The sequence below is a fragment of the Gallus gallus genome, chromosome 11, assembly GCF_016699485.2.
Source record: "Gallus gallus isolate bGalGal1 chromosome 11, bGalGal1.mat.broiler.GRCg7b, whole genome shotgun sequence".
NCBI lineage: Eukaryota > Metazoa > Chordata > Aves > Galliformes > Phasianidae > Gallus > Gallus gallus.
The window spans coordinates 14,265,566-14,289,453 of record NC_052542.1 but is presented as its reverse complement, the minus strand read 5'-3'; the positions used below and the strand labels follow the sequence as shown (position 1 = coordinate 14,289,453).

At 44.2% G+C, this 23,888-nt stretch overlaps 1 protein-coding gene across 8 annotated transcripts in view; it reads left to right on the top strand.

The window, feature by feature from the left end:
• Positions 1-23,888, top strand: part of MAF (MAF bZIP transcription factor) — a 160,029-nt gene that overhangs the window by 45,361 nt on the left and 90,780 nt on the right. For 6 of the 8 annotated variants that reach the window (XR_005862880.2, XR_005862878.2, XR_005862879.2 and 3 more), the window contains one exon: positions 8,856-9,705. The gene's annotated coding sequence lies outside the window, so the exon portion shown is untranslated. 8 annotated transcript variants of the gene reach the window in all.

The window sequence follows — 23,888 nt, the reverse complement described above, 5'->3', positions numbered from 1 at the left end:
CTGCACACTGGACAATGCAAACAAATTAACATTATCAGTGCAAACCTGTCTTTTAAGTGAGCTCTCCCTGCAGATGCTATTTGTCCAAAGGACGCTTACCCCAACTCTACATCTCTTGTTTCCGCTGTGCTCAAAAATGTTTTTACTAGCACGTGTTAACCAAAACCTCTTCCTTTTTGGAGGGGAAAGGGGAAAAAAGAAAAAGAAAAAAGGCAGGCATGTTTAAAAATGCATTTGATCCGACTAGCTTGCGTATTTTTAAACACGGCTGTGTTATGTTTAACAGCGTGTTAGCATATGTCACTCCACTTGTTCCCGCAGAGTGCTGACAGCAGTGCCCTTGTCGCTCTGCAGAGCCTGCGGGAGGCAGCGGGTCCCCTCTGCACCCTTGTTTGTGGGCAGTGTGAGGGTGCTGGGCATTGCATGGTGTGCCTTGTCTGTGAGCTGTGCACCTCCCTGCTGCTTCAGCCCATGCTGAGCAAACGCATGAATGACTCCCGCGTGTCCTGGGGCTGCATCAGTGCCATCAATGGACGTACCTAGCATAGGCAGCGTCCCAAAATAGGCCCCATGCCTCTCCAGTAGCTTGTCCGTGTCCTTAACTTCCATGTCCTGGCACCCCCATGGGACAGCAGAGTTTTTCCGTTCTGCACAGCAGCCCCACACCAGTTCTATAGGGACTGCTCACCAGGCACGGTTGTGCTCTTTGTGGGGCTAAAGCTGTCCTTTGTATTTTTAGCATTTACCCGATGCTCCCAAGGGAAAATCATGCTTTTTTCCCCCTGCTCCCAGGGCATGGCCAGACACACCGCTCTGCCCATAGCTGCTCAGGGTCAAGTTGTTGCTGACCTCAGACCATTTCATTCAGATGCTTCACAGCAGGATGAACTGAGAGGCTGTGACCAGGGAGTGGATGCTCAGCTATTTTCTCCCTGTGAGATGGGCTCCCAGCCCTTTACTTTTGCAGATCCTGAAGGAGCCTCTCAAAAGGAGCACCGTAGCAGTGTGCTCGCTCCCTGGTGTGGGCTGGGGCACAGTTCTCCCCTACCCCAGCTCAGAGAGTCAGCTGTGCTGCAGAGCATAATTAATGCAGTGGGATTCAGCCCATCCCTGACAGTAGGGCTGATTGGCATTAGGTCCTTTGATTTCTCTAGAGGCATCATAATATTTTAAACTTATTATTAATTACAAGTGTGTTAATCTCTGTACAGTATGAACAGTATTTCAAAATATTATAATTTCATCTCTTCTGAACCCACTGGGAAAAAAAGTCGCTTTGGATGAGCAGAACAACTTTATAGACGGTGTGCGTTATAACCAGATGGATTTTTCCTGGTTCTATATCTACCTATTATTAAGGGAAGATTAAGGATAACTGAGTAAACGGCTGTAAAAACTCACATTAAAAATTTGCAGTAAATGAGAAGAGGAAAATTTCATTAGAGGCATAATTTGTAGCAACTGGTATGCACACAACTTTTTATTATACTGACAGTCACCCTCGAAAAAAATATATAATTTTTTTTTTTACACAAAATGTTTCCTTTTCTCAGATGGGAAAAAAAGGAAAATAAAATGACCTCTAATATTTTGAAATATAGAACTAATTACGGTAGGGAGTGATCCTGATCCTGCTGAAGTCAACTGCAGCATTCTTTATGGCATTACAGCATTGTGCCGCTATTAAGAAATAATAAGGAAATGAGATACTTTAAAGAGAGGGTTTTAAAATGAACCAGCTCTGTTGGCCTCTTTTGTAAAAATACCTTAGAGCCACTTTTATCAAGTCAAAAGGTTCATTGAAAAGAGAAATTAAAAGATGCCCCTCGCAGAGCCTGGCAAAACATGAAGTTCGCAATAAATATCTCTCCAATCCAATTATAACATTCAAATCAAGGAGGAAAAAAAAGTCAGAAATATAATGAAAGCTTTCTTTCTACAGAAAAAGAATACTTCGTGTGTCCAGACCTAAGGGAATTTCCAAGTCAGCATTATAGTCGGGAAAAAATGTGATGTAAATGAGAGTGAAATAATCAAATTTTTCTGGTGGAAATAAGTGCGGTTGTTTGATGTAATTTTGACACACAGCATAATTTCAGCATCAACACTGAAGTTTAAAGGATCAGTGTGTCTTCATGAGATTTATATACAGAAAAGCCGTTCAACGGGAAAATCTAAATCAGACTTTGGTATGCACGTTGGGCCCCCCTAAGACAGAAAGCCTTGCATTATATTAGTTGCAAATAGAAAGATAGAGATGACCCTTTATCAGTAATTTCTAGGCACCCTTTCCACTTGAAAATCCAGCATGATTACGGTATATAAATCACAAGAAATGTGTGAATGTTTTCGTGCTCACAAAATCAAACATTTGTTTTATGCCTCTAACTCCAGCTAAGCCATTTATGGATGCACACAGTTCTCTGCAGTGAGCTACACCGGGCTCGTATCCCCGTGTTTATTGCAGATGGCATTTTTAATATCACAGGGATATATTCCGAACAATTAAAACAGGGCATGTCTTTGGCATTTTACTCAATCTTGTAGCCTGTGTGAAATGTATTTGTAAATTTGGGTTAATTTCCAAATCGAGACAGATTCACACACCCTCATAGCCAAACCCAGCACGAGAACCAACAATTAAATGAAGCCTGAGATCCAGTCCAAAGGAGGCATATACTCAATTTAATTTTTAAATAGCTTAATTAATAGTTTCAGTTCAAGCAAAGAAGTGAAAATTGGTCAAACTATGTAAACATTGGTTGGAAAAACACAATGTCCAGCCAAAGAGGTATAGAAATTCTTCTAAGAAGAATGATCTTTAAATTAAATTTAAACCTGGTTTTCTACCATTGGTGAAAGCCCTGTTCAGACAAGGCTCAAGCCACAAAGAATTACCAAGGTATGCTGAGAGTTTATTTAGTCTTTGCTTGTTCTGAGGCTGTGTTTCACTCTGCAGTCATCATTTTCTCCCTGCTGTCAGAGTGTTGTTACCTTTTGGCAGCTTGGAATTCACTGAGAGCCTCCGTATGTTTTGAAGCTGAGTTTAATTGCCAACGGGAGCTGTACGAATGCTACAAAACACTGCTCACAAATATTTACCAGAATTTTGAAATGGGTCGGGATAGACTCCGCTATTGCACTTCTCGTGTTTGCTTTCTGCAAACATTCAGGTTCAAGTTCTTATTGACATGGCTGTGCTGGATGGCAACACTTACATAAGTCCCAAGGCCAGGAGCACGCTTTGGTGCCGGAGCAATCGGGGAAGAGGAACACCACCACGTGTCTTAGCCAGCCAGGAAGTGCTCACGAGTGGCCCTCAGATAACGGAGGGGAACAACCACTGATTTCCTGCTCGTTCCTGAATTCCAGGGGGGACAAAGTGACAAAACTCAGAAAGCGCGTTTCTCTATTCCAGGGAACAGAGAAAGGGAATTTCTTTGCTCAATAAATAATTTTAGCAAGATCTTAGCCTCCAAGATCATAATGTTTTGGTTAAAGCAGCTGAAAGTTTTCCTCTTTCTTTGTTTCTTGTTTTGCTTTAATACGATTATGTTAATAAAATGATAGAAGAATGAAGAGAAACTGTAGGTGATGAATACCAAGATTGGCTCAAGGTTGGTGTTAGCCTAAATTGCTTTAGGAAACTGACATCCACTCCATCAGCAATTCTTACTGCTACGATAAACTTCATGCGCTTGAGCTATATCTAGAGCTAGCTAGCTAAGGTGATTATTAAGAGAGTTGGAGGCCAATTTTCAACAAGATTTAAGGAACTGATACCTAGTGTGGTAAGGGAATTTGGGCAGTCCTTGTGGTGCATTGATGTGTATTGATTGTGATGAAACCCTGATGCCATGGAAGTCAAAGGTGACTGACTGCAGCAGAGCTAGGATTTCTCTTCATATCCTCTTTGTGCCCACAGGTATAGCTATTTTTGGCTGCTGTGTTATGGTGTGCAGCAGAGATGCAAAAACGCAGTGGGAGATGACACCTTTTCATGCAAAACAACCAACCTTTGGGGCTGTAGAATGGCCCAGATGAACTGGCATTCTCCAGCTTCTTCCTAAAGTTAAGCACACTGAAGGGCTTTGCTAGGCGAAAGGAAGATGTAGGAGAGGATTTTATAAATGGCAGTTGGGCAATTAATGTTAACCATCAATATCGGAATAGCTTAGATGGCATGATTAACTAGTAAGAGTTTTGAGCTGGCTGGTAATTTTAGATTAAATAGCCAGGCAGCCAGTGACTTGAATATTGATGAATATCCTGTGTTTTATTAATATGCATTCTCTATAAATTAGAGGCTTAGTACACAAAGAAGAAATCTAATGCTCTTGCTATTTTTCATTGCCACAGGTAGAGCTGAATAATTCATAGCAATTAATTTATTTCACTGATTTAGCCTTTTTGTGTGCATGTTGAGGGGGGGAGCATAAGTAGTCTGCAGGTAATTTTTTTCACATTTATTTATTATAAATAACTCACCAAACACATCTGAAGACTAGCTCTTAGTTGCAGTGATTTTTTTTTAATTAAATTGAAGAACATGGGAGAAACTTGGGCAGAACTGCAAGCAATCCAGCAGTCATTACAAGAAACCAAGTGAATTTTGAATTGCAAAAAAAAAGCACAACTAATTGCAAATTAATTGATTGTCTGGTGTAATTGATTGGTGCAGTACCAGTTGCATCACATGTTTCTGCTCCTCATTTAATTGACTGTAATTCTTTGGACCAAGATTTTCTTATAACTATGTTTGTGTGCCAAATTTACTATCTGTAACAAGGCATTTTAAATGGTGTGGATGGAATGCTGCTCTTTTTGAAACCATGGGAAGCTTTGCCATTGACTTTGGAAGATACAGGATTTCACTTCCTGATGAAAACATTCCAGAAAATCACTTTTGTGCAAATAGAGCAATGACACATCCAACCCAAATTACATTTGGTATTTAAGCAAATCTTCACAGTATCCAAACACGGTTTATTTCTTACTCTTCTTAGGTGGGGAGATGGTGCAGCTCTAACTCTGAGATGCAATTCAGCGTGGCTGCATCCACGTCTCAGTGTCACGTGGTCGTACACAAAGCTGGTAGTATCCAGAAACACATGAGGAGGAGGCTGTATGGCTGCTGCCTCTCCCTTTTGCTCGTTCTTGCAACATACTGCACAGCAGTGAGAGTTGCATAGTGCGCAATAAATCGTTGCTTCATTATGCTCTTGTAGGCTTGTTTAGGCCACCTACTTCAGTACCAGCTTCAGAGGATTTTCTGTTCTTTCCAGAAATTCCTCTCAGATACAGACTTCTGTTTTGGTTTGCTGAGGGAAAAGAGAATCTCCATGTCTTATTTTCAAAATGATTCCTTAGTGCATGCAGCAATTCACATTACAGAACCTCCTAAGAAAATAGTTTGGGCAGTGTCTGGAGATGATTTTAATTTGTAGGTGGATGATTTTGTCGAGAGGAGGCAAAAGAGGTTAAAGAAGGGTTTTGTGACTTGTCATTAGCAAGTGATGCTTTCCTTCACTCCTTTCTTCGTTCTTCTCTTCTTCCCATCCTGCCTTTTTCCTTTTCTTCCCTTCTTTCTTTCTTCCATACACAGAAGCTGTCAAGTCATTACCTAACCAGGTTTTGTTGAATTGTTTTCAGCTGTAAAAGAAGCCTACGTACCTCCCATAAAGAATAGTGTGAGGTCCTTGTTCACTTCATATGCCCTTAGCCAGCCCCAGTCTATGCTTGTGCAGGAAGACACCAGGCTGATAGAACAAGAATTTTTGGCATTTGGCTTTGGTTAAAGCAGACAAACACCCTTAAGAAAAAGACATGTTCATTAGTTGCCCTAACTTAGTAACAAGGAACAGTATTTAGCCTTGCTGATTTTGATAATACAGTATTTATTTACTGAAACAACCCAGACTGTACCTGCAGTGCATTCGAATGGATGGAGTGGCAGTGTAAGAAATTGGGTGCGTTCACTGCAGTGAGGTTGGGTTTTGCTGCAGTGTGACAAGGTGATTTAGGATCCGATGCAGACTCCTTGGAAATCAATGGAAATGTTACCCTTGACTCCAGTGGGCTTTGGAGCCAGTTCCAGTTGTGGCAATAATTATTTTAATAGGGGGAGAATAACTTTCTGGCTTAAAAGATTCCGCATTTTGAATTGTTAGTCTTGTTTGGACAAGCTTTGTTTCCTGACTTTGTGTGAATGTTTTTGCACGTGCCTTGTTCAGGTCAGCAGTACCATGAAATGCAGATTTCTGTTTTGTGACCCCACTGAAATTTTGTAGATTATTCTGATGTGAAATTTGAAATCCTTTTAAATTTACTCAAAACGTGAGCTGCCTTCACAAAGAGCTCTCTGAGCAAAACTGGGATGTCTTCAAAGCCTTAATGAAACACAAAAGTCTGTTTTGTGTAATCTGAGGTTTCATTTTGCATACTTCATTGTATCTCAAAGTCCTGGATGTACTTCTTATTTGTTCTTAAACACTTGTAAAGGTCCTAGGAATAGAAGATGTGCTGAGGTACCAGAAGAGACTTTTTCCAGCACCTGCTGCAATCTGAGCCCCCCATAAACATTTAGGACTCAGCGAGAATTGTACCCAACTCTATTTGATGGCAGTACAGTAGTGACCTTCTACATTGATTAAAGAAGTCACATTGATTGACTTTGAAGGGAGCCACATCCACCCTTCTTCTGCCAAAAAGGCAGTGGCTGCAATGTGAAGCCTCAAGAATGGGACGCTGCTCTTCCAAGTACATGGAAGGCATCCAAGGGGAACTGGATAATGCGGAAAATGGGATAGGGTTTCTCCCCTCCTCTCCCTCAAATACCATATAGCTAGAATTTAGCTATCCAGAATCAAGCCTTAGGAGACTTTGGTAGCAAATTAAAAGCTGATAAAGCTGAGGAAATGAGCTCTTTTTATAGGTTGCATAGGATGTTAAGCAGTTGAGAGTGTCGAAAAGGACTGGCAATTTTGACTCTGTAGTGAATTTGAATGATGATAGGGAAAGGCTGATGATGTGTATACCAGCATGAGCAACCTGGTGGAAGGGACGGTGTGGTGAGGAAAAGAACTTTATCCCTCTGAAAGACCCTCCTCTGATGGTTTTCCATGCTGTCACTTTGGGATGTCTTGTTTGAGAGAGGTTAATAATACCCAGTTCTCCAAAGATGCACAATATCTTAACGATATCTGGCATCGTTAAGGCTCCTTGAGTTGGGACTGAGAAATACTGGCATCCAGAATTGTCGCTTCTGAAAATCTGGGCCACTGAACCCGATATGAACTATCAGAAACCAGAGATGAGGGAGCATTTATGTTGGTGAATGTGTAGTAGCTTGAAAACTACAAATCAAAATAATTCACCCTTTTATGTGTAAGTCTCTTTATCTTTGATATACAAATTGAAAAGCTGTCTAGTTTCCTTGTAGTTTCCATAAGTAAACTGCGTGCGACCCACTAGAATGCTATTTAAGCATTATTTAAAGTGCAGACTTGTTAAGGTCAAGAAAGCTCATCTGTATGCTAAAACGGAACCGACTGAACCTTACACCTAAAACCAGTCTACAAGGAGGTCTCAAGTTCCACCATTCCCTTATGACAAGGGTACAGCATGACAAATGGTGAAGCACCAAAAGATCAAAGTGCTTTTTCAGGGAGAACAGTAAATTCAGAGACAGAAAGACACTAAGTCCTGGTGCAGGTGTCTGCTGTTCGAGAGCAGTCTTCCTCAAACGTGACACTGCCACCCCTTTGCAAAGGGATGGGGCAGAACTGCAAGCTGGGAATAATAGCACTGGTACTTTTCAGTTCTGCACGGTGAAAAGAAACTTTCCCATGCACGTGGAAGGACAATGTCACATGTTTTGCTCATATTCTAGAATTACTTGCCTCTGTCTGAAGCTATCCTGCCTTTCTGAAGGATTATGCCCCTAAATAGCCACTTTAGAAAGCCTGTTCTGCGTGGTGATAACACAAAGCAAAGGGTGGATGATTAACACCAGCTGAGGTTATTTGTGAGAACCTAGGAAACAATAGCTTCATAAATCATTTGTCTTATTAAATGTAGTTCTTCCCATGTAATTTGGTCATCACTGGGCAAGCTGTGTTTCAGTACTCTTTTAAGTAGAGAACCAACTGATGTTAGCCGAAGTTTGTGGAACTGTTGAAGGTGCAATAGTAATAAATAGCGGAGTATTAAGAAAAAAAACAAGCTAAAGCAAAAACCTTCTGTTATTTTTCTTAGTTTTTGGTGTTAGGATTTTTTTCCCCCTCATATTTTTAATCTATATAAGGTTACTGGCAGTAGCTTTGTTTCTCTTGCCTACGCTTCAGCTAGTATGCTGCTATCTTTGTTTGGAGCAAAGTGTGGTTTTACAGTAGTCCTCTGGTTGTCTCCACTTTTTCGGGCAACAGTAGTTCAGCTTCAGAGCATTTTTGGAGCACGAGGAGATCCACTAGGGAGCTCTCTCCAAAAGCAGATCAGAACTTGGTGGGACATTCAGCTCTGATCCCAAGGGTGAGCCACGCTACCGTGAAGTTCTCTGGGGTATATGTAACACTACTTTGCAAGAGAAATGCTGTCAACCCACTGTGAGCGCCCATGCCACCCTGGAGTGGAGCTTGTTCTACAGAGAGGATCAAATGCTTTATGTGATGCCTTTTTTGTTGGTGTCTGGCAGTTCTTGCTACTGCTATTCCTCCTTCTTCCACCAAGTCTTCTGGCTCATTATCCTTCCTGTTCATTAACTGTTCCATCTTCTGTAGCTGTTCCTTCTTGTTGCTCTCCTTATTTTTTCTACTTTTATCACGTTTTGTGATCCCTTTTCCAATTTCCAACCTTAGTCTCCCAGAAGACCTGGAGTGGTGACGTCTGGACTGAGAAGAGATCACACTGCTTATAAATCTGCACCATGAGGAGGCCAAAAGTTTCTTCAGCAGCAGGAGGTAAGCCAGGACTGCTGGCGGGTATGAGGACCAGAGAGCAATGCTACATACATTCAAGAAGAAGAAAGTGGTGCTTTTGAGGAACAGAGACTTTGGGGCAGCATCACAGTCCTCTAGAGAAAGCCCAAAGAGATCTTCAGGTGGGAGCACACCACCCGGCCAGCTGCTTGTTGGGTTTAGCCCATGGACGTCTGGGGTCTGCACACCAGAGACTGAGAACTCTTGACTTATCCTAAATTTCCTCTTTGTGGACTTCTGATGTGACAGGAATGGCACCAAAAATTCAATGTACCTGCTTTGCCATTACTTTTCCATACTGCTAACTTTCCCAGGACTACATTCCGTTCAAATTACGGGAACTTAATTATGTGAGGCTTAATTTCAGTTGCTTGGCCAGCTTTAAAAAATGTATATTCAAATTTGGACCTCAGGGGCAGAATTTGGGGAGCCTCTTTGTCCTTTCACTTTGTGTTAGTGTAAATGAAGAAACTATGCCTGTGAATCTCTGCTTTATTACACCTATTCCAAGTCAGTCTCACTTCTGATGAGACTTCCCAGACTTTCAGCAATGCAAGAAGGGGTATGAAATACCCCTAATATTATAGTCTATGCTTCTGAAACAGTGCAAACAAAAGATATTTGTCTCCTGCTTACACGTTTTCTTGTAAATAAAATGCATTGAGACCAGATATGGCGTTACATTGATTTTACACCAGAAAAATACATGCATTGTCATTTTACATAGAAATGCTGTGTTGTCTGTATATATGTTGAGTAAATGGTAGAATGCTTAATTGCAATGTAAAAGAATGGAGAGGGAGAACTGAAGGAGGGGCGTGGAAGAGAGAGAAGGTGAAAGGACACAGAAGGGGAATGGTGGAATTGGAGGCTAGTGTTGTCAGAGCATTGCTGGAGAATTCCTATGTTTGGGACTTATTACCTTCCTAACATCTCCTTTCGTTATAATCTGCTGCTCAGGTGATCAATAATGAATGGCCTCCCAGTTTCATTGCTCACCCCCTCTAGAAGCTTTTGCGTCACTTTGCTCCCCTCCCCAAGATTCTCTTTTCTTAAGTTCTAAGAAGGTAAGGCGCTAAGACTTCACTTTTCTGCTGTAGTTGATGTGTTCTTCTGGGATATCTGTGTTGTTACTTTGATAGTAAGGGTCCCACAGCACTTTGTGTTACGCTTCCATCTATCACACTGTGATGATCAAGAATACACTGCAGCTGATGTGCAAATACTGATGTATATCTGGAGTTGGGCACCCACCTCCAACTCGGCAGATTAAAAACCCTGAAAAGAGGCAACAAGGGAGATGTGTTTTGTTTGTGGGTTTTTGCTGTTGTTGTTGTTGTTGTTTTTCTGTTTGTTTGTTTGTTTTAAAGCTTCCCAACCAGCTAGTGGGTTATCCTCAATTCAGTGGCAGCATGCTCCTCTCTTCTTCTGCATGGCAGTGCTACAGCATGCAGAGCAGATAAATAGCAAGACTGCACCTCTGTTTTTAGGGAGTGACCTTGCCTAGCTGGTGTGGCCATGCAGGAGAGGGCTCCTTGCAGGGGCTGCTGCTGAATCTTCAAGGGCTGAGTTCCTTCTGCAGGAGAGAAGAGAGGAAATGACCTTCACTCAGCTGAGCAAGGAACAACAGGAAAACCCTGTGGTTTGAAGCTCTGTCCGCTTCCCACCCCCTAGAATCTGGCACTCAGGGATGGTTTGATAGACTGTCAGGGTTTAGCTGCTGCACGTATATTAAGAGAGTATGTTGATGATTCATAGCAAAGTGGTATGTGCTGATTTAAGTGATGGACTAGCCATTCTGTAATGGATTTGAGAATTCCCAATCAGATCGTACTTAGTTTTATCAAGCAGGAAGCTGGCAGGCTGTGTTTTAATCAACTGATAGCAGCACTTGGCAATTGGCATCCCGCTGGTGAACTGGTGAGCTCTGAGAATACTTCCCAAAGACCAGCTCGAGGAGCTACAGGCAGCAGCATCCCCTCAGATATCCCAGGTTTACCTCCACGTTGTTCTGTTGAGCCATTTTCTTCCCCGAAAGAAACTTCCAGCTGGAAGCACAGAGCGATGCGGCACATACAGATCCTTTGCTGCTCTTTTGCCAGTGTTGGAGGGGGGAATGAAATGAGGCAGAAGACATTTGTTCAATCTTCTAGGAACATATGTCAAAACAACCTCCTGGATATAGCACGAAATCCCAGAACTGTGCAAATTCAAAGATGTGATGTTGGCATAAGTTTGTGAGCGCTCATGCTCTGTAAGTGAGATCAGTCTGTGCCATGGGACCGCACCAGGTGGGACACGGCCTCTTCCCCTTTGAGCCAGGCTGCTTTGTGGCCTGTTATCCCACTCCATCTCCTGAGCAGCACCTTGTATTCTCACCTATACCAGCAGGCATGCAGAATGTTTTCCTTTCAGGATGAAGCACAGCAGCCTCCTTATTGCTTCCACACAGCCCCAGTTGAGCATCTTCACAGTGCAAACTCTCAGGTGCCATAGCTACCTTAAATAATTTCCTGCTCAGGATTTATGTGCTATCACAATTATTGAGCTATGCAGCCATCTACACCCACGTAGCTGTATTTGAGCACAGAGTCAAACCTGGGGAGCGGGTTTGTTGTGCCTAGCTCCTATGTAGTAGTTACTGTGCTTAGCAACCCACCTCCAATATAAATATATCTGCTACACTCAAGAGCAGGCTTTGAAAAGCACCAGAAGGGATCACTCCCCCATAAGGATTTATTTCAGTATTGCAGAGCAGTGAGGACTTGCAAGGAGAAATCCTGCTCCCGGTTATCTTTCGATTCAGAGAGGTCAAGCTTTCACCGAAGGCTGATGGAGCTCAGGTGAAGCTTGCTGTGATAGATGATGAGTCTCCTTTAGAGATCATAGAAATACAGAATTATTGAATCATTTGAGTTGGAAGGGACCATTAAAGGTCATCTAGCCCTACTCCCCTGAAGTGAACAGGGAAAAAATGGATCCTGTGGGATCTGCTCTTGAGTTGTGCTGCCATACAGGGAGCCAACAATGCTTGTTTTGTGTAGGGGTCCCATATCACCTCCATACCAGCCAAGGGTTGCCCCAGGGAAAAACTCAGTAAGCTGTTAGCTAACTATATCATCCTCGTTGTTTGACACTGATCAGGTGCTGGTGGCCCTCAGAAGGGAACAATGATTGCAAGGATGCAAAATTGCCATACTGACAAAAAGCAATACAAGTGAAAGTGAGTACCAGAGAGGAGTGATTCACTGGGAAGTGGCACATTTAAAATGGTGAATCCTATGTGAGGGAGGCGGTGTAAACATAGGGACCGGACGGTGGTTTGTGCAGATGAGTGTGAGATGCAATGAAGATTATTAACCAAGTCTGTAATTTAAGGGGAAATTTTAACTTCTGCCTTTGTTATGATCTGCTATCCACTATGTGAAAATCAGAGAAATCAAACCAAGATCCCTATCTGCTAAGTGTCACCCCGCCTGGGCACTTCACCAGACAATGGCACCTGGTGCAAAAACTGATGCTAAGGTTTCCAGTGCTGAAGTCACCAAACAGACATAAGAGAGCAAAGCTGCAAAAAGTCATAGGTCTACCCTCCCTGGATTGGATCATGTGAAAATAGATCATGTGAAATAATAGAATTTCCACGAGGTGGTTGTATGTGTAAGCAGTCCAGTTAGTGTGTTTTACAGGTTAAAAGAAAAGCATATCTTGAAGACATACTCAATGATTTAATTTTAAAACAAAGTAATTAATTCATCTTAGCATGTGGAAGAAAACCCCCCAGATAAGAGCCTAATCTTGATTTTCCTACCGATGTTTTGTGGATTTATGTTCATTTATTGCACTGTTTGCTTGCTTTTACAAAATCCCCACCAACACAATCATTTAATTTCTGCAAGCGTCTCCAGGGACAGGAGGCCACACTACAGTATCTTGCGTTATGTGCCATTCAGGCAATGTCTCCTGAATCATAAAGACAGCAGAAAGGGAATGGTACTTGAAGAGCACATTCACCCTCCTTTTCCCTTTTCTGAGCTGGTTTTCCCTGCACATGCTAGCACACAAACTTGCTAGCAGCTTGCTTAAACACCAGTTTCAGGGCAGCAAAGATAAACTGCGTAAATCTCAATCTGTATCCCTGTCCCTCCAGTGGGGTCCTTTGAATTAGAAGAGGTTTTCTGGGGGATGATCCTGTTGCTTTTGGTATTATTTTCAAGTTTGAATCTAATGCTAGAACATCAATCCCAGCTCATCCAATTGACCACAAAGACCATAATCAATTTGATTTTATATGGTAAATCCATTCCATATTACCACTCCAACTGCATATTTCTGCATGCAGGAAGTCTGCACTGAACTATCTGGCCTGATTAATACCTGGTTATGGGGTGCAGTTGCAACACAACTGTGTGACAAGAAAATAATCCTTAAAAAAAAAAAAAGAAAGAAAGAAAACATCAGGTCTGAAACAGCTCTCACAAATTCTCATTTCCATTTATTAAAAAAAAAAAAAAAAGTAATCGAGACTTAAAAGAGAAAGAAAGAAAAGCCCTCCATGACTTTAAGTGTAAAATCCATTTTAGTAGCAGGAAGCTGTTATATGGTTAGAGCAGTTATTTTTATTGTCTGTCTGGGTATAGTTTTTAACTGCAGGCACAGGATAAATCAATAGTGTCATAAAGCTACTCTCACCCGGTGCCCTTTCTAAGGGGACATTGTTCAGTGGCTGTGCTGGATGTGACACAGGCTGCTGCTTTGATGCACAGAATTACGCGGCTGTGTGCTAAGGGAGAGCTCGGAGTGCAACGCATCTTTAGCGGCACCTCCTCATCCTTGTGTTCTGAGAGCCACCAGATTAAAAGCAAAACAAAGCACTCACACAGAAAAAAAAAAAAAAAAAAAAAGCTACAGAAGTACTTCATCAGAAGAGGGTGGGTGGGCTATTCTGGCTGTTCTCTTACGAAAGATACTCTCAATGAATTTGCCCATTCATAAATCTTCTCGATTTCCAAGACGATGCAAGAAGAGAAAGCTTGCAGTGATTCCCAGTGTCGTCCCTACAGCTTAAACCTGAGTGTAGTCTGCTTCATCCCACAGCAGGGATGGGACGTAGCAGGACCTGACTGTAGGAAGCTGGAGCTGGATAAATCCAGCCTGGATGTGTGCCTTTTTAATAGCAAGAGTAGTTAACGGCTGGAACAGTTGGCTTAGGAATGCGGCGAATTTAGCATTACTTTCAGTCTCTAAATCAAGAGTGAGTGTCTTTCCAAAGATATGCAATAGCTTCAGCAGAAGTTATGGCTTTGATGCTGAAATGAGTGGGTGAAGTTCTTCAGCTGTGTTGCATAGGAAACAAAACCAGATGATGGCGATGGTCCTTTTCAGCCACTCTAATCCATTAAATCCTAGTTGGGGGCCCATCGCACGCCGGGGTTTAAAGCAGTCTGTTGGCTTTTCTGGATGGATTCTGTGGGCGATACACATTCCAGAGCTGGGGCTGACAAACTCCATCTCAATGTGTATCCGGAATTGACACACTTCATAATTTACAGCTCTTTAATCATTGCCTCTGAATGCCACTCCAGAGCCATTCCCCTGCAGCTGAGCTCACTTTGTATCTCCTGTGCAGTGTGAGTGTTCGCTGGCAAAGCAGAGATGCACCAGAGGCTGATCTCAGCTGAAACCCACACCCCAGGACAGCCACCAGTGACCTGGGCCGTGGAGAGGTAAACCCTATCAGATCAAATTCTTAAGTGATTTATTGTCAGCACAGAACGCTGTCGAGCAAATTAACCACTCCTCTCCTTGCTTTTGCATCTCAACCTCCCCAGGTTGGCACTTGTGACAAAGGCACGAAAGCTGTTCTTGTGCTGCAAGTGGGAGGTGCAGACAGCGACAATCTGTGCCCTGTCTGTGGAATCGATGCCGAGACAGCTCTATTTTCACATCCAGTCACACGCCGATCGGTATTACCTTGGGATTTGTTTGCAGGGCGGCTATTGAGAAGTGGAATCGGAGTTGGGATTTAGTGGGATTAAAGGAAACAACAGAAAAGTAACGCAAGTGGTTCCTGAAGGTAGCACAGCTCGTAAGTCTGCTCGGTGAGTGTGGGAGCCATTGATAGCAAATAAGGTTCATCCCAGTAATCTAATCTTTGTTTTCCTTCTCTCTGCAAAATGCTTAGTGCAGGATTTTGATGTCTGTAAATACTGATCTGGGTTTCCCTTCCTTTCTTCTTTGGGAACCCCAGTACTCAGGAACCGGAGCAGCAAATGTCGGGGAACCAAAGACACCTTCATGGCTATGAGAAACAGCATAGAGAAAAGCCCACAAACACTTCCCGGATTGCCAAACTTTTTTGTAAATAGCTGGTGGCTGCCTGAATAGCAGCAAGCAGCAACAATAATAATAAATTACAGTAAATACCGTGCTGCCAGAAGTGACAGCAAACCAAACCCACTGCTGTTCAGAAGTGAATTGGAGAAAATATTTCTTAATCTCTTTTTGTGTTATTCAGTCAGCCGTGATGATTTATAGTACTCCAAAGAAGTTACTGTACAGAGTTGTTTCTTAATCATCCGTCATAGCATCTTGCTATTATCTGCATGTGTCTGTGCTTCGGCAGAGGCTCCAGTGTGGTTCAATGCAGTCGTTTCGCTGGGGAAAAAACTGCTGATATGAGGTCTGAGATGGGAAAGCTGCGCTGATCCATTGCTGAGCAGTGCTTCGCGTGGAGGTGTTGCTCAGGAGATGCGTGGTTCGGGCCTCATTGGCTGTGTGGGGCATTGGCACAGGCTGCCCTGGGAGGTGCTGGAGTCACCATCCCTGGAGGTTTTCAAGAGAAGTGTAGATGTGGCAAAGAGGGACTTGATGAGCGGGCATGGTGGGAGTGGGTTGATGGATGGACTGGATGATCTTAGTGGTCTTTTCCAACTTTAATGGTTCTGTGCCTCCATGATTCTATGAATAGTCCATGTTCAGTACTGTCGGGGCTCTGGGAGCTTGGGTTTGGGTTGGTGTGCTTCTGGAGGATGTAGGGAATGTCTGTGGGCGTGCTTATGGTCAGCATAGGAAAATAAAATGGTGGGGGATAAATGAGGCTGGGAACACAGTATCAGTTGTGGCTGTCTTTGTCAACTTATTACCAAGATTTATACGTGACGCAGTGAGGACTGCTCAGTGACACATTTTAATTTAATTAAATTTCCTGTTGGATTGATGTCTGATCAATCAATAATGTTAATGTTTTTGCAATTTAGAGATTAAAGCTTGGATGAGCGGATATTGAAATACTCTCACATCCAGCTGCCTGGGAATATCTTCTGCATCCATTTCTCCGAAAACACGATTTGGGTTGGGATGCACCCTGGGGTTCATGGCAGCCCTGGAAGTTTTGCTACGTCCTGGCAGTGGGTACAGAGCCATGCAGCAGTGTTGCTGCTCGGGGAGACCCAATTACATAGACTGTTAGGCCGAGGTCTGTGCAAAATCCTTCTCTTTCTGATGTTTAGCATGGAAAAAGTTTGAGGAATGGGGCATTGCTGGAGCGATTCTCCCTTTTGTTCTGCTCTTCTTGTTCTGCAAAGCACTCAGAATCACAGCTTTGGAATCTAATGGCCACCAAGGTGTCCCTCTCCATGTTCCAGATGCCATTCACAGGTCCACATTCCCACCAGAGCCCCCTGCAGCAATGAGTTAGCTGCCTTCCAGGCAGGATCCAGGTCCAGAACCGAACCCGAGCTGCTCAAATCTCCTTGCCTGCCCAGATTTCTCATGGATGAGCTAATTGTGCTCCACCCTCTTTAGGCTCTGAAGATAAAGAGATGCTGCAGCATGTCCGCAGAATGGCTTTTTTTCTCTCACTTCGTTCACTGCCTCAAATATTTTAGTAGTGAGGTCAGGAGAGGTTCTAATGTCTCCAGGGGAGTTATTCTGCACTGACTTTTGCATGAGGCAGTGGGGTCTTACGCAGCCCTTTAAAAGACTTATGACTCAAGTTAAAAAAAAAAAAAAAAAAACCTACATTTTTAAACTTGTAAAAGTGTGAATCCAAAATACATTTGATTTGCAGCCGTGACCATTGTCTCAATAAGTCAAGCTCATTTGTCAGCTCCTAGCACAGCTGAAGCTTGGGCTGGGAGCAGCCTGAGGTGCTCAAGCTCAGCTGTCCTGCTCACAGTGCCTAGGTCTGCCAGAGCTGACAGGGTGCTACACAGGTGCTTGTATGCTGGTCGTATTCAGGGGAGCCTTAAAAGGGCCAATTTCATACCCAATTTCAATACTGGACTGTAAACTGCAGAAAATCTGTACTCTTTACCCATAAGGGAAAAAGACGTTTCACCCAGAAATGTACCAAAAGATTTAGGCAGGCTGTAGGAGGCAATGCAGCTGATTTGGGTGGAATGGTCACTGCAAGAATCTCACTTCTGTCTTTGTTGTGAGCACAAGAGGGTTTGACAAGTGAGCTCTCCTGAGCATTGCCTTTGGGACAGAGGTGGGTATTGGAGGCCTGGGGGTGTGCAGGTGGATGTGTGGGAGTGCGTGTCTGCACATAGGGCAGAGGAGGGTGTTTATGCTTTGGAACAGACTGGGGGGAGTGAACTACAGCTGAACTAACTTATTAGGTGGGAGCCCTGATATGTAATGCTTTCATGGCCAGCTTCCATACGTGGGACTGCTGTACACTGGGGGCCCAACTCAGTTTTTTTTCTCTTGTCCTTCCTCTTCCTTCCTTCCACTTCCTTTCTTTCCCTTCCTTCCTCCCCTTTTTCCTTCCTTCTTTTCTCTTTCCTCCTTCTCTCCTCTTTCCTCCTCTTCTTTTCTCTCCTTTCCCTTCATCTCCCCCACCTTGCCCACTGGGCATGCAAGTTTCAGCCCCAGCCAGTTTGCTGTTTGGGGGTTTTAACATGTAAAGAAGGTGTAAGTGCGTGGCAGGGACACACCTTCAGTCCCATGACTGCAGTCCTGCACTGAAGTCAGCTCAGACAGCATCTACAGACTTCTTTTTGGAGTTCATTTTACCTTGAAGAGTAAATTCCTATCGGAAAATAATTTATGATCTCAGAGGGCTGTCACTTACAAGCTAGTAAAAGAACTTCAGCTGCACTTTTACTGCCTTCAGCATCAAACATCCATGCTGAGGGTGGGAATGGGCCTTTTCTTGTCAATTGTGATACAGCACCATCTATAACACAACCGTGTGGGTTTCTGGCTTGCATTCACCTGGTTTCCAGGCAGCAAGTTAGAATGCAGATTGTTTGCATTATACCACAATTTACCAACTCTATATCAAGCCACAGTGTGTGGGGGGCAATACAGCAACACCCAGCAGCCACAGGGAGCCAAAGTATTGAGTTGGTGTTACAGAAAGACCACCGCAGGTCGAGCCTTCTGCAGAGACCTATCATGTCTGAAGGAAAAGCACATGCTCTTACTCTCTGTATTCAGGAGCTGTCCGTTGTGCCCTGGAATTCGTTGCATTTGTGTTTTTGCCCTCAAAAATAAAGTTGTGAGGAGCTGCATGCCCTCCCATCCCCATGCAGCTGCTGTAACACCCAGCTCCGTGCTAAGCTGTGTTTTTTGCTTGTTATGCCTTCAAAACCTGGAAGAGATGAAAGTGAAAATGGATCCATGGGGAAAGCCTCAGTGCAGTAATCTGCAGGTCCTGCTAAGAAATGCTCAAAAGAGCCAAGCTTGGATGGGTGGGTTGGAACGGGGACCTAAAACTGTGATCTAGATGATGGAAAAAAATTGCTCAGAAAGAAATGTTCTGTTCCTACACACGTGCAAGAGGCCTGGGCTTCCTAAGTGGAAGGGGAATAGAGGAAAGTAGAGATATGGGTTATTCTTTCCATGTATATTTTTAATTATGGCCCATATATCATTCTTAGCATTGCCTTGAGCAAAGAAAGATAAAACAGCAGAAGCAATAGCAAGGTTTTCACACATGTAGCCAGTCTCAAAATCAATGGAAGTGAGGTATCTAAATACCTTTAAAAACCTGACCACTCATCCCCCAAGGGCCCTTTGGATATCACAACCTTAAATCCTTGCGGACGTCTCCTGGCGTTGCTCAGGAGCGTGAAGTCAGGGCAGCGTTCGATTGTCATGGGAAGGGCTGAAGAAAGGCTCTTGTTAAGGTTGCCCGACTTAAAGCTGTGAGCTCGCATTGCTCTTCATCTCTTTGGTCATAAGGAGCATTCAGCTCCTTGCCAGCAGCTAATGAGAGGAATTTGGTGACTGTCCACCAATGCATTTTGGTAAGAGAGGAGGAGCAAAGGACTTTTTTTCCTTTTTCTTTTTTTCTTTTTTATTTGCATGCAAATAGAATCAATAAATATTCAGGCAAATTAAAAACCACTTTCCACTGAGGATGAGGGAATCCATGCAGATGAGGGCTCTCCCCTGGACTCTCCCTCCTCTGTCGGCCCTATGACTTGAGCTGTGCAAAAGAGGAGCTATCCCAAGGTGAGGGTACACGAGTGGCTTGCTCAGCCAAGGTGACTCCTCTCATCTGTTACATATCACAGGGTTATAAATAACATAGCATCCTGCGTCTGATCAGGCCTGGGAGGCTGGCAGCCCCCTCCCTCCTTCGGGATGCTGGAACAATCACCAGCCAGCAAGCACTTTGGTGTGTGCTGCAGAGATGGGCTTGTGCTCCGCTCCCTTTAATTAGAGTTTATTGGCAAAGCAGCCCCATTTCTCTGCTCCCAGAAAATCGAGGCTGTCAAGGCCTAATTCCTGGGTCCGATCAGGTATGAGCTATGTTTACTGAGTCCCTCCAGGATTAGCTGGTTGCTATCAAATTGGAGGAGCGTATTTCTATCATTGAAAACCGCTATGACAAGGTCTGTCCCCTGAGACAAACTGCCTATTCCGGGGAGGCTTTAAATAGGAGCAATAATGGTAGTGAGCAGCACTGAGTTGAATAATTAGATTGTTCTTCATAAATCCTCGAGCGAGGACTTCCAAGCAGGTCCATTATGTGTGTCGTATGTTAGCACTGAGCTTTATGTGGTGTGGACACTGCTCGGCACGGGGCGGCGGTGACGGGTGAGTAAATCAGCAGCCAGGGACCGCGAGACAGCTCCTTCCCTCCTGGCTTTCCCCATGGAGATCATCTGCTCACAAATACAAACACCCATCCTATTTATTTTATTACTCGAAGAGTTTTCGAGAGGACTATCTAGAGTGATCTTTGAATATTTATGTTTTGTTTGTTTATATTTAGAGGCTGGAAAACACACATATTTTGTTCACGTCCCCAGACTGGTTCATTTACTGATTCGTTTAAAACATCCTTGCAGATCCATTGAGAGATAAGTTCTCCTTCAGAGGGTTGCAGGCATATAATAGCAGCTCAGTATTATCTCCACATATCCTTGGTGGGATTTCCCCTTGCCAACTGAGAACTCAGCCTTTTTTCCCCCCCTAATCTTCCCTTCTCCCTCCTCTCCTTTCAATTATTCAGGTTTTCTCTCTCTTTCTCCCCGTGTCAGTTACAGAAAGAAAGCTCAGATGAGCAAATGTCATTTGACTCTAATCCCGGCTGGTACGTTTTTAAAGGTCTGAGAGAATCTACCAGGCAGCAGGCGTTGCAGGCACAGCCTGTGTAGCTCAGGTGGCTCCTCTGAGTGGCCCCAATGTGCTCCGCTCAGTTACAGATAGGATCTCAGAATCACAGTATCATAGGACTTGGAAGGGACCTCTGGGGATCATCAAGTCCTCGTGTTTGTGAGAGCTGGCTGAACGCTGCTGGTAAGGTGAACAAGAAATGTTCTTCCAACAGTGACAGTGTACACACCTAACTATTTGGTCTGCCAGTAAGTCTGGTGTCGCTGTAAGTTCTGTAGGAGCTGAATGGCAAAAGAAGCCCTGACAATAACCTGAACTCCCAGCCTCATGTGCCTTGATGCACACGAGCAGCATGGTGGCTGTCTTATGCTACCTGTGACCAAAGAGATAAGCAATGAGAGCTCACTAATGGCCGTGGCCATGAGTTTGGAACCATTTCCCCTTGTCCCATCACAGAAGATCCTTCTGAAGAGTTTGTCTTCCCCTTCCTTATACCCCCCATACTGCAAGGCTGCTCTCAGGTCTCCCCAGAGTCTTGGCTTACACTGGAGCAGGATGAGCTCTGAGCCTGCTGTGACCCAGCAGCTCACCACTACCCTCTGCCCTCCCATAGCCTCACTGCCACTCATCCTTTCTTCGTCCCCGGTTGAGGATTTCTCCAGCATCAAAACACTGTCAGGATAAACAGTGCTAAGCATTTTACGAGGCAATTTAGGTGATAATCATCAGAGTAATAGAATAATGTTATCCATATTCATTTAAAGGTGCGCTGTGCTTTCCCTTCCGATTAGCGTAAAATTCTCCTTCTTGCCAGGCTATGGCAATAAAGTGGCTGTGAGAATTTTTAAAGGTGCATTCTTCCTCACATCATGAGAGCATGAATCTGAGGAATTTCCGATTCATGAGGAGTTTGCATTCCTGGGACACAGGGCTCGAGCACAGCCCCCTGCATGCTATGACCACAGCTCCGCTCCTGCTGCTCTGCTTGGCTAAGCATTGCCTGAAGCACGGGGGGGGTACAGCCATAGCTCCTCTGCTGCTGGCCCCAGAGCTTCCAGGTTCTGTTAGCTCAGCCCCGTGCTGTGATCAAGCCATGTAGACCAGGAGGTGGTTTTCAGTGCAATGCCTGGGAGTTTGCACATAACCTCATTTTGCTATCCTCTGCCTGTAGTTACGTTCTGTGAAAGTGGAGTTCAGCCTTCTCACCAGGGTCTGGGCAGGTAAAACTGGTCCCAGTTGGAGACAGGGCTGAGTCAGCCCCGCTCCTTGCTGCAGCTCCTGGCTGCAAGCTGCCGCTCTGGGAAGCAGCTGGGCATGCACAAAAGCTGGGCTGAGGCACCCAGGACACTTAAAGGAAATGGGAAACGTGTCTGTGGACATTAGATGATTCAGGGCTTGCTGGCAGTTGAACAGAAGTTCTCAGGATTTCAGTTTGGAACTCGGGCAGCTTTATTCCGGCCTGTTCCCACGGTGGGCACCCTCGTCGCATGATGGACTTGGCCTTGGTGCTAGGCTGGGGCATGGCACTAATGGCACCTGCCATTCTCAGGGGCACACCGTGGGGTCCAGCACAGCCTGGAAAGCTGGGCACTGCAGTAGTGAGCACCAAGTAAGTTCCTTCGATCCACTGACTTCATGGTAAGGTTCAATTTTCAGAAGGTTTTGGGAGTACTTGCCTGAGCCAAGAGCTGGTTCACCACCACCTCATTTCCCTCTTGCTCCATGCATCTGCTGTCTGGTGCAGTGCCAGGCTCCTCACTGACGCGGATATCACTTATGAAAATAAAGGCAGTGTTTTTCTCATGCACCAGAAAATCCTTCTGAAGACGAGGAAATATTTGCTGTGAGAACACAAGGTGTTCTTTGCTCTCCCAAGATTACTTCGTAAGCCCACAACACATCGTTCCAAACTATGTTGGTAGATTGTCTGAATTTCCTAAAGTAGGTTTAATAAATAAAGACTCGGGGCTGAAAATGCAGCCTATTTGCGGGAGGATTTTTCATTACATTTCATGCCTATCTCAGCTTTATGAGGATATGCTGGCTTAACTCCTTTCTGATGCTGTTTCTTAATACAACCAGACTTTCTAGATTAGTAGAGGTATATGAAACAAAAACCTGGCATTAGATTTGCAGAATGTCTGTTACTTACACTAGATAGTAGTTAGACAGTAATCCAAGACAAAAGAAATTCACTGTCACAATAACAAATCCATTTTAAAATCCGTTTTCTGCAAAGCCACCAAATCAGAGCAGCAACTTCCTGGCAAATATATGATAATATATATTTACATAGGAACCTTCACCCCCCAAAAATGCAGTGGGGACAGGAACTGGGGAGGGGGGATCCCAGGGCACAAGGGTGGGGTTGGACAGCCGTGGCAATGCCATGCAAACAGACCCGGCTTTTTCCCTGAAAAAGGGATTTTTACTGAAAAAAAAAAAGCACCAATATTTTTACTCAACATCAATGGGAGCTTGACTTGAAGGCAGCTCGAGCTGCGCAACAATGCTTCCAACACTGATTTACGTATTAAATGCAGCTGATCTGCTATTTTCATTATCTTGATGTGTTTTTGATGTTTGATTTTCATACGAGCAGCAGCCAGGCAACCCTGGGAGCGGTTTTGAGCACATGCATGTGCTTGCATGTCTCCACAAGTGGTACATGGGTGCACAGCGTGAGGCAGGGCTGTGTACAGTGCCGGTGGGATGGGATGTGATGGAGCCGGGGAGATGCTGCTGCATTTCTCTGTGTTTTCTGTGGGAACTTTGCTGTCTTATCTGTGGAAAATTGATCCATACAGTCTCTGTAGAGACCTACATCAAATATTAATTTTGCCTATTTGTTCAATGTAATTAGCAGGTGTGATTAATCAATTAATCAATCTGGGATTCCTATCTATGCAGCAGCTTGCTACGACGAGCAGCATCCCCTCCTCGCCCTCCTCCTGTGCCAGGGTCCCCACCCCATGTCCAGTTTTGGGGTGAGCTGTGGGGCTGGGATACCCTCCCTGGCTCTACGAGGGGGAAACTGGCTCTAAGTGGTGTCACAGATGGATGAGTTTTGTATGGCTTCTGCTGACCCTCCCAGCCCGGTTTTGCTGGCTAAATTGTGAGTTCACAGAAACCTCAAGTCTTTGGACACTTGGGAATGCCAGTAGAGTTCAAGGTGAATGCTTAGAAATGCTGGACCTAGATGCTCTGGCTGAACCCAGCCCCATACACAGGGACCCAAAGGCTGTCTACATGAGGTTGTATGCATTTGCAGAGGGTCTGGATTGCACAAAGGATGGGCTGAGGGTCCTCGCTGCCCGAGTCTTCTTTTAACCACTG